This window comes from Peromyscus maniculatus, chromosome 20 (genome assembly GCF_049852395.1).
Source record: "Peromyscus maniculatus bairdii isolate BWxNUB_F1_BW_parent chromosome 20, HU_Pman_BW_mat_3.1, whole genome shotgun sequence".
In the NCBI taxonomy this organism is placed as follows: domain Eukaryota; kingdom Metazoa; phylum Chordata; class Mammalia; order Rodentia; family Cricetidae; genus Peromyscus; species Peromyscus maniculatus.
Genome location: NC_134871.1, coordinates 43,335,544 through 43,346,702, shown reverse-complemented (window position 1 = coordinate 43,346,702; position 11,159 = coordinate 43,335,544). Strand labels below are relative to the sequence as shown.

The window sequence follows — 11,159 nt, the reverse complement described above, 5'->3', positions numbered from 1 at the left end:
TCTGTGGCCAATGCTGGAACCTAAATTCTGATGTGGATCTGTGCCCAAGCCTGAGACTTTTTAATCAAGGCTCCTCACTGCCGAGGAGACCCGTGGACTGATGATCTGCAAGATTTCAGGTCCTACTGTGGGAGGCTAGAGGTCATTGACTTGCCGGAGGGAGATCTGGGCCGGAGAGTATAGGTTCACTCATTCTCATCCTAGGGAGTTTCCCTACTCTGTGGGGCTCCCAGCCACTTCATTCCTGGTGGGGCTTACAGCAGAGGGGGACTTCCCCAGGGCACTTAAACACAGCTAACTAGGGAGAAGGGTTCAGGGCACTCTAGACACAGCTGGACAGCCTCAGAGCAGAGAAAGGGGTGTGGCTCAAAGCAGTTGCTCCGAATCTTTGGCACTTCCCGAAGTATGCTAATCGAGAAAATGAGGAACTGGAAAAGACGGATTTTTAAAAGTGTTTATTGCTGTTGTTATTGTTTAATGTAGACTGGGCATGGCGGTGCATGTCTGCTATGATCTTGGCACTCTGGAAGCAGGGGCTGGAGTATCAGGAACTCAATGCTATCCTGGGTTACGCAGAGAGCTTGAGGCCACTCTGGGTTACAAGAAGCCCTGTCTTTTTTTTTTTTTTTTTTTTGGTTTTTCGAGACAGGGTTTCTCTGTGTAGCTTTGCGCCTTCCCTGGAACTTACTTGGTAGTCCAGGCTGGCCTCGAACTCACAGAGATCCGCCTGGCTCTGCCTCCCGAGTGCTGGGATTAAAGGCGTGCGCCACCACCGCCCGGCGAAGCCCTGTCTTAAAACAAACAAAAGCAAAACAATTGTACCAGCAAAGGTGATTACCTAGGGACTGTCCAGTTGGGACCTAGCCTATGTCTTCCTCTTTAGAGTTACCTGTCCCATGCCCAACATTCAGCCTGCAGTCCCCAGAGTGAACTTGCCTTGAGACTGAAGGGATCTGACAAGGTAGGAAAGGGCCCCAATTAATAACTGGGTGTGCTTGTTGCTACTGTTGTTGTTGTTATTGTTGTTGTTTTGTTTAGTTGTCTGTTTCGTGACAGAGTCTCACTATGTGGTCCAGACTGGCCTCCTACTCTTGATCCTGTGGCCTCAGCCTCAAGCCTCCAGGTGCCAGGATTACAGGCGTGTACCTCCACGCCCAGCTCTGCGCTGAATTTTAATCACAGTACAATCTGAGCCATTCTAATTTATACAAGGCTTCAATGCACATCGCCTCCCTCCCTTCCCGGGAACCCACAAGTCCAAGGTTATCACAGATCAATCTGACATTTCCATGGCTGCAGAGAGGCAAGAACACTCCCAGAAGAGTTCAAAGGTGGGTTCAGAGGGTAGGAGGACAGTCAGGCATCTGAAGAGTCAACGGAAGGTCCAGAGAAGGAGAGATGAAACAGACCTGTGTCTTAGATGCAAACAGCCCTCCATCCTTTTCCCTTGGGGCCACCTTCCTCCCCTCAGCCCTCAGCTCTTCCTGCAAGCAGAGGGGATGCTCAGCTTAGACATGTTCCCTCCACACTTTAGTTTCTTTGTCTGTGAAATGGGATCACACCAGTGCGCGAAGTACGGAGGATTAAGGGCAGGGTGTGGACAGATATGAGTGGGTGGAGTCCATCTTCTTTTCTGCTGCATACTTCTTGGGCTGCATTGAGCACTGTCTGGCCCTCCGGGTTTGCTATGCATTCCAGAAGGGAGAGCCTCGCTTTTCTCAGCACAGATCGAAGAGCAGTTAGGGAAGCCCACCAGTTTGTAGCTGTCTTGGGGCAGCCTACCAGGCACTGATGCAGAGTGGGGTACAGACGTCCCCCGTGAAAGGGCCATCATTTCTTCACGTGTAAGGTACAGTGTCGGGGCAGGGAAGGAAAGATTCTGAACAACGAGAAGCAGAATCCTCCCTTCCTTCATCTACCATGCGGCTTCCCCGACCGCCTAACCAGATGTGCCCCAGGGGTGAGTCTCGGCCATGTCATCTACTGCTGCACAGAGGCAGGTACAATGTCTTGTGCCCCAATTTTCTTGTCTCAGGGGAGCATACACACACAGGGCCAAACATGAAAGGAATGCAGCAGGCCTCCACAGGTGAGATGGGGTGACATTCAGACAACAGTGAAGCCCTTGTGGCATGCCAGGCTCCTAGGCAGCTGGGAGGTCAGTGTGCTTTACGAAAGAGGACTTGGGATTTGCTATATAGTTTGTGGTACCCTTGTTTTAAAACAAAACAAAACTGCTGAACATCTGGGGCTCCGTGGTTAAGAGCCTGTACTATTGCTCTTCCAGAGGACCGGAGTTCAATTCCCAGCACCTCCGTTAGGTGGGTGACTCATAAATCACTTGTAACTCTGGCAGAATCGGAAGCTTGTCCTTTCAGCTAGCCTGGCAGACTGGGGGGAGCTCTGGAGATGACCTTGTCTCTGCTCTCCAGTGCTGGGGTTACAGCACGTGTAGCTGTGTCAGACTTTTAAAATATATCTGTATATTTAAATGATATATATATATATATATGTTTTTTTTTTAAACTGAACCCAAGTGTGGGGGACCCACCCCCACTGTTTCCCCCAGGGTACTCTTAAGGAATGAGGGATAAGAGATTTAGATGGAAATATAGAGGGGAGAGAGACAGATAGAAACACAGGATAGCCTCAGGAGGGTCTGGATCCTAATCTACCAGCCCCTTCGGTCTTGTCTAAAAGGCTTTTTAGAGGAATGCCAAGGAGTGGAACAAAAGATCTCCCCCTAGCACAGCCAAGTGCAGACTCTTCCAATCACCTGGTAACCACGCACGTGGTCAATCCATCCCTTTACACAGCCCTGCTGGGTAAAGCAAGCTCAGATCTCACTAGGAAACCTCAGGGGGCTCCCACACCCAAGTCCTCTGGAGGAGCCGCCAGAGACCTTAACCTCTGAGCCATCTCTCCCGTCCCATGTGTCAGGCTTTTTTAAATGTAGGTTCAAGGGATTCAGACTCAGGTCCTCATGCTTGCCGTACAAACACTCTTATCAGCGGAGCCATCTCCCTAGTCCCTCTCCAGCCTTTTATGTGATATCTCCATCTAGTTCCAGACTATAGAACTGAACTCCAGAGCTATTTCCACACCTCAGGCTTTAGGAGCTACCTTCCAAATTCCATTTAACCAGGCACCGATTTCCTCTTTGTAGCTTTCTTCAGAGTGTTGCCGCAGAGCCCAGGATGACTTGTGGCAATACTCCTGCCTCTGCGCCCCAAGTGCTAGGATTGTAGGCATGCACCGCCACACCCAGCTTAAACATGTACTTTAGTGTGTGTGGTCATTTATTCTTTGAGAGATGTTTGCTGAGGGTTGGCAAGAAAGCTCAGCCAGTAGAGAAATATTTCCTGAGTGCCTACAGCAGCGCAACTCTTCTGCTGGCTTCACAGCAGTGGTTACTAATGCTCACTCATCTTACCACTGTGGCATCCTTAGGGAGAGGAGTTCCCAGCTCCAAGTAGCGGGAGTCCAGTGTGGCTCGAGGACACGGCTCCCATGCACACTCCCTATTGCACTCTTTATCTGCTTGCTGATGAATGAAGGTGAAAAAAGATCAATAAATATCATCAGTTAGTGAATAATTAAACAAGTTCCTAAGCTAGTCCTTGGTAATTCGTCCTGTACTGTCTTTTTCAAAGGCATTTATTTTTTATTTATTTATTTATTTTTTTAAAGCTGGATGTGGTGGTACATACCAAAAGAATGAAATCATCCTTGGAAACAGAGGGGGGTCTGAGGCCAGCCTGGGCTAATGAGACCTTGCTTTAAACAACAACAAAAAATGAAAGATACCTTTTAAAAAAGCTGGTGTAGCAGTGTCTGCTTGCAATCCCATAATCTGGGAGGTGGAGGCAGAAGGATCAGGAGGATCAGGAGTTCAAGGTTACTCTTAGCTACACAGTGAATTGCAGGCTAGCCTGCTCTATATGACCCTCTGTTTCAAACAAATAAAGGTTCTTTTTTTTTATGTAATCCTCAATGACAACAGAGAACCATATTTCAAAGAAAAGATTTATTATTTTAAATTATGTGTATGTCTGTATAGTCTAGTACAGGTGCCTGGGAAGGCCAAAGTTGGATCTTCTTGGGATTGTAGCTACAGATAGTTGTGATCCGCTGATGGGGTTGCTGGGAACCAAACTCACGTTCCCTGCAAGAGCAGTGTGCATAACCACGAACTACGTCCTATGGGCATGCTCATTCCCCCGATGAGCTCAGATGGAACTGCAAGTCAAAAATCCACCAGGGACGGGCAGGTGAGATGACTCAGTGGGTAGAGAGACTTGCTGCTCAGCCTGACAGCCTGAGTTCGTCCTCTGAGACCCTCAAAGGACTAGAAAGATGGTTCTTTGGCAAAAGACACATTCTGTTCTTGTAGAGGATGTAGCAACCCATGTCAGTGGCTTACAACCCCCCACAACTGCAGCTCCAGCTCTTGTAGCCTCTGTGGGCACCCGCACACACATGCACACACCCACACACATGCACACACCCACACCCACGCACACACATACACATTTAAAAGAAATCCTCAAAAAACAGCCAACCAACCAAGGAACAGCAATAACAACAAAATGTCAACGGGGGCGGGGGCGGGGAGACGGGGGGGGGGGGGGGAGCCCTCATTGATGATCACTCATGAGTCACACACGGGAGTGCACAGCTGGAGAAACTGTCACAGACTGAAGACACTGTATAACAAGCACCCAAACCAGGAACCAGAAGCACCACCAGGCTCCAGACTCACCCACCATACTCACTTCCTGGTTCCAGCACCCTCCCTCAAGCTTAGCCACTGTCCTGACACCTACATCATCCAGCTACACACATCTACAACTCTATGAGCATGAGACATAGATTTTTTTTTTTTTTTTTTTGAGATAGGGTTTCTCTGGGTAGCCCTGGATGTCCTGGAACTCATTCTGCAGACCAGGCTGGCCTCAAACTCATAGAGATCTACCTGTCTCTGCCTCCCAAGTGCTGGGATTAAAGGCATGTACCACCACTGCTGCAGCTAAGACATAGATCTTATAACAGCTAACTTCCCCCCGCCCCGACAGATTCTCATGTAGTCACAGCTAGCCTGGAACTCTCAATGCCACACAGACCTTTCAATTGCTGGGAAAACAGAAGTGGAGCATTGTACCCCATTTGTTTTTGTGTTTTGCAAGGCAAGGAGCCCACAAAGTAGTCTGGTATTCACTAAATAGCCCAACCTGGCTTTGAGCTTCTGGGAACGCTGACTCAGTTTCCCCACTGATGAGTGCCTAGCTCTGGTCTGATATCTTTTCTGCTCCAAGTCGTTTGTAAGAGTCACCCATATTTGCCAGGCGGTGGTGGTGCCACATGCCTTTAATCCCAGCTCTTGGGAGGCAGAGGCAGGTGGATCTCTGTGAGTTCAAGGCCAGCTTCGTCTACAAAGCAAGTTCTGGGACAGCCAGAGCTGTTACACAGAGAAATCCTATCTTGGGGGAAAAAAAAGTCACACATATTCATTGTATGTAGTTGTAATTTTTAAAATTTATTTATTTTTATTTTGTTTGTATCGGTGTTTTGCCTGCATGTATATTTGTGTGAGGATGTCAGATCTTGGAGTTACAGATAGTTGTAGCTTCCATGTGGGTGCTAGGAATTGAACTCAGGACCTCTGGAAGAGTAGTCAGTGCTCTTTTTTTTTTTTTTTTTTTGAGACAGGGTTTCTCTGTGTAGCTTTGCGCCTTTCCTGGAACTCACTTGGTAACCCAGGCTGGCCTCGAACTCACAAAGATCCGCCTGCCTCTGCCTCCCGAGTGCTGGGATTAAAGGCGTGCGCCACCACCGCCCGGCAGTCAGTGCTCTTAACCGCTGAGTCATCTCTCCAGCACCTATAGTTGTAAATTATTCACTGTCAATCCAGTGAATGGATATGTCACAATTTATATAACCCTTTAATGATGGACACATTATCACGGGACAGTTTCCAGTTTGAGGGCACTCTAAACATCACTGCCAAGAACAATGAAAGTACTAGGCATTGAGTCCTTTAGATTCCCAGGGTGGGCATGGTGTGGCGACAGGCGGTGGTGCCACATGCCTTTAATCCCAGCTCTTGGGAGGCAGAGGCAGGCAGATCTCTCTGAGTTTGAGGCTAACCTGGTCTACTTCAACGCCAGTCAGGGCTACATAGTGAAATCCTGTCTCAAAAACAACCAACCAAACCAAAAACAAATAAAAAAGCAGATATCCCGGTGGTGGTGAGTCTTACATCTCCACCATAGCAGCGGACAAGCCTTCCAGTTGCTCCCTTTCTTGCCAACACTTGGCATTGTCAGATTTTCCCATTTTAGCTGTTCTGGAGAGTGAGCAGGACACTTTCTAAATTCCTTCCAAGTTTCTCAGACAGATCTTAGGATTTCTGGTTTACTGTTGAGGACATCACGGCCCGGAGAGGTGCAGTAATTCGTCCAAAGCCACTTAAACCTTGGCATGGACTCAGGGCTGGGATGCCAGCAAGGCTGTCTGACATCACCCATCACTTCTTGTATCTGTCCAGCCCCCTTCCGGACCTGGCCTTGTTTGGCTTCTCGAGAGCACTGGGGAGAGATTGGCTCTGTGGCCCAGGTTTGGGTGCCCTGGGTATGCATGGCTCACATCCTACCCGACCCTCCAGAGGGCTCACAGGCTTAAGCGGACGGACGTTCCAAGTGCTTCAGAAGGGAGAGGTGCCCAGAGAGGGCGATGGTTGAGAAGGAGTAAGGATGGGGAAGTTACAAGCAACCAGTTTGCTCTCAGGAGGGGTGCAACTCTGTTGGCGGAAGGTGAGCCCAGATCGCAGCTACACAGCTGTGGCCTGGAGAGCCTGAGGGTGTCTGGCAGGAAAGGCGGGCGAGGGCGGCGCAACACACAGCGGCCTCCAGAGCCCACCACCAGGCCCTGGGCGGGGCGCGGGGAGGGGGCGGGGCCTCCTCAAGGGGCGGGGCCGCAGGCCGCTGCCGACCAATGGACGCGCGCCTCCCAGGCCCCGCCCCCCGACTCTGCTGCATAGTCATGAGGCGCAGGCCGGCGCTGCGTCAGCGGAAGCGGCGCGCAGCGGCTGTTTCCGACCTGATAAAGCGGCGTTGTCCCCGCGCGCTGGCCACAGCCTCGCAGCGCTCCCTCAGTGCCCGAGTCGCTGACTGACGGACCCGCCCGGCCGGCCGCCGCCGAGGGCGCAGCCGCCGCCCGGACGCCCCGCCGCCGCCCCGGTGCGCCCGGGGCCCCGCACCCCAGCCGCCAGCCAGCCCCGCCAGCCCCGCCAGCCCCGCGGCCCCGGCTGGAGGAGACAGGTGAGCGGCCGCACCTGCCGCCCCGCCCCCTCCGCGCGGCCCGGGCCTCGAACCGGCGGTCCGACCGACCCCGCGTCTTCCCCTGCCCCCACCCGGCCGCCGCGCTGCAGCCCGCACCTGCCCTTGCTCGTCCGCATCTTCGGCCCCGCGGCCGCGGTGTATGCCTCCTAGCGCACCGGCCCGGGGCCACCCCAGCGCTCACCTCTCGCCTCTGGCGCTGGGTGCGCACCCTCCTCTGCCCGACCCTTGCTAACTTCTGGGAGTTGATCCGGCTCTGGGCCCACCACCTTGAAATGTTCCTGGGCCACCGCTCTCTATCCTTGTCCCCCAACATACATTGCTTGCAGCGCTGCTAGCTGGTGGCCTGACCCTTTGCGGCCACCTTTATTTCCCGAAGCCCACCTCGTCCCTGGAGAAGACGGGAGCACTACACTCCAGGTGCAGAGCCTCGGATTTGGAGAAGCCCCCGTCCCACTCCCCGAGACCCATCTTCCTCAAGTCCCTTGAGCTTAACCCATTCCTCTCCAAGGTGTGCTGCGCTAGATGGGCGCCCGGAGAGCACACTCCTGCGGAGGGCTTTTCCAGGGGAGGTATGTGCAAGTTGGGGAGCACAGCCTGCTGGTTAGTTATTTGTAATAATTCTAAAAGGTGGGGCCAACCATGGGTGGGAAGAGGCGCTAGGTCTCCTGGGGAGCCTGGGGTTTTTGCCTGCCCTGTAGGATACTGATGGAGTGTGGCTTCAACTTCTGCCTCAGTCTCCCCTTCTGGTACCCTAGCTGACCACACACCGGGGTTTGCAGCTCCTTGCAGTTACTAGGGTGTTCAAAAACGAGTGCCTGGCAAAGAGAATTTGCAAGATAAGCCATTGAAGCAGTCGTTTCTAGTGGTCCGTGTAGGCCCAGAAACTCAGAGGGTGGGCCACAGTACACCTGGGTCGCCCTCCTGCACGGTGAAGTGTGTTCTAAGCACATTCCCTGCAGCTGGCTCCACTGTCTGCCGACAGGTAGGGTGTGGTGGAAGTCTTGTCTTTTTCCTGTTATTTTCCCTCGTAGTAAGAAAGCATAAGTAAAAAGCTGGAGGGGTGCCTTACTGATTAAGGGTGACAAATGGCTGGTCACTGGAACTGGGAACAAATGGGAACAACACCCTCGATTTGCTGCTTCGATCTGAAGTCTGCATGAGAAGAGCAAGTTGATTAAGGCTTTGCAGAGATATTTTGCACAAGCTGCTGAGAAGGGGGGAGAGGCAGTGACCGTGGCCTGCAGCCGTGTGGGCTCCAGGTGGGAAGAGACCCCGACATAATGAAGAAATCAAGTGCTTTGGGGGAGAGATTGGGGGAAGTAGGTCATCTGAAAATCCTCCACTCTGGTAACGTGCACGCCGATTGTTTTTTGTGACTGCTGCTGAGAAGAAGTTGTTCCTTTGAAAGGTTTGAAATGCATGTTAGGTATACATGGGGGTGATTTATTTGGGAGACGTCCCTGCCTCAACCTCTGGGCCTGTGGAGGGAGGCTGCCCAGGGCGAGCACCCAGGGCGAGCAGCCAGTGCTGTGGAGGATTCACTGGCTTCCCTTGCAGAGAGAGAGATGCTGTGTGCTGCGGCTTTGCCCCTCTCGCATCGTGAAAGCGGATCAGAGATTGGACTGGGTGATCTCCAAGGTAGCTCGCTTTTAACACCCTCCAACTTTGCTTATTGGAGAGCAGGGAGAGGGGGAAGGGCTGAGGGAGCTATAAACCGGGCTTGCCCTTCTCCGTCTGCCCTGCAGAACTGCAGGGGAGGAGGGGGCTGTGATGCTGCAGCTCCCGGTCTCCTGTGCAGGAAAGGAGCGTCAGAAGGTATTTGAGCTGGTGTTTCGGGGTGCTGAATTGATTTCATCTGTGTTACCCAGACGGCAGATAGGGCTGAGCGAGGGTGGCGGTAGGGTTTAGGATACCTCGGTCACCCAGTTCTCTGCCTCCTCACTGTCCCGAGGACCCTGGTGCCCCAGCCTTGGGTGGCCAGCAAGGGGTGGTTTGTGAGTGACAGCTTTGTGGCCTGGCATTGAATAAGAGCGACTGGTGATCATTGTAGGTGGCAGACAACCCCAAATTGCTAGTGCCCTCCTGGGGAACACCCCTGGCAGAACCGTGCCTGTAATTTGTGGAACCAGAATGTGCTAGAAGCTGTGTTCTTGTTAAGGGTGGGTGAAGATGCTGCTCTATGCTCGCCTCCTGTGGTTCCCCAGATTTTTCTTTTTCTTTTTTTTTTTTTTAAATCATAATGTAATTATGTTGACAATGGTGCACTTAGTGATGTGCCATTAAGGAGACTCGACTGCAGGCCAGGCGACGTGAATGTTCATTGGTGTCCAGTGAAGGTTCAGTCGTGGGGACAACCCCGTGCATGAAGAGCCATCGTGGGGGTGGAAGACCCCATAAGCCACAGTCTACAGAGGGCTCAGCTGAAGCACCTCCCCCACCAGCGCCCAGACAAGCTCCTCTTGTTTGCATTAGCGTAACTGCTCCACCAAAGTCAATGAACAAGGATCTTTTTAAATGGGAACTTTCAAAATGTGCCTCGGGTGCGTGCCGTGCCCCCCCCCTTCACTATCAAGTTCTGAGCCCTGTGATACTCCTTTCAGAGAAACTTGAGGCCTCTTCCATGCTGGTGGAAAGGACAGCCCTGTTCCCAGCCTGAGGAACCTGGTCAGGCTCACGACAGGCACCTTTTATGTGAAGGCTGGAGTGTGCCTGGGGTTTGTTATTGTTTGTGTATATTTGGGAATTTTTTTTTTTTTTTTTTTTAAAGACTGGGGGTCTCCTAGCTGAGACTTCTAGCCTTGGACTCCTGATACTCCTGCCTCTACCTCCCAGGTGCCTCCTCCTGACAGGTGCTGGAATTACGGTTGTGTACCGCCATGCCTGGCTCTGTGAGGTAGTTTTAAGAGCAAAACACTGGAGTATTAGGAAGATCGATGCAGCAGGATTGAAAATTCAAGGCTAGTCTGGCATACATAGGGAGACCACTCTTTTCAATTTTTGAAATTTATTTTTTATTTTATGTGTGTGTGTGTGTGTGTGTGTGTGTGTGTGTTTGTGTGTTTGTGTGGGTGTGTACATGAGAGTGCAAGCTGCCTGCAGAGGCCAGAGGTGTTAGCCCCCCTTCCCCCTGGAGCTGGAGTTTCAGGTAGTTGTAAACCGGCTGACAAGGATGCTGAGAACCAAGCTTGGGTCCTCTGGAAGAGCAATACATGGTCTTAACCACGGAGTCCCCTTTCTAGACCGAGGCCCTATATTTTTTTTTTCCGAGACAGGGTTTCTCTGTGTAGCTTTGCGCCTTTCCTGGAGCTCACTTGGTAGCCCAGGCTGGCCTCGAACTCGCAGAGATCCGCCTGGCTCTGCCTCCTGAGTGCTGGGATTAAAGGCGTGTGCCACCACCGCCCGGCAAGGCCCTATTTTAAAAAAAAAAAAAAAAAAAAAAAAAATGAACTGGGAGACTCAGCAGGCATAGCACGCTCGTGTGTTTGTATGTCTGTGTCTGTGTGTATGTGTCTGTTAGCTTTCCTCTTGCTCCTTTTCAAGGGGCCACTTCTGTTCCCAGGTGGCTTCTTGAGAGCAGTGGCCAGCCTTGTGCCTGCCTGCCTTTGGAGGGTGTGGGTGCTAGTGCCTCAGGATGTCAGGCGGACATTGTGAGATGGCCCAGTGTGTCTTGCTGGGCTGTTGAGAGCTGTGGGGAAGGACACAAAACCTGAGTGTGGAGAGAGGACAGTCCCAAGTTGCCTGTAGCTCAGCTACTGCTTGGGTGTGGTTGTTATTTGTTTTTGTTTATAATTTTTTATGTGTATGGATGTTTTGTCTGCA

The 11,159-nt window shown here is 51.9% G+C and overlaps 1 protein-coding gene across 1 annotated transcript in view; it reads left to right on the top strand.

Annotated features, from left to right (window-relative positions):
- Positions 1–7,299: 7,299 nt before the first annotated feature.
- Slc45a4 (solute carrier family 45 member 4) overlaps positions 7,300–11,159 on the top strand; it is a 74,735-nt gene continuing 70,875 nt past the window's right edge. The window contains exon 1 of the mRNA XM_006989201.4: positions 7,300–7,909. The gene's annotated coding sequence lies outside the window, so the exon portion shown is untranslated. The remainder of the gene's footprint in view (positions 7,910–11,159) is intronic.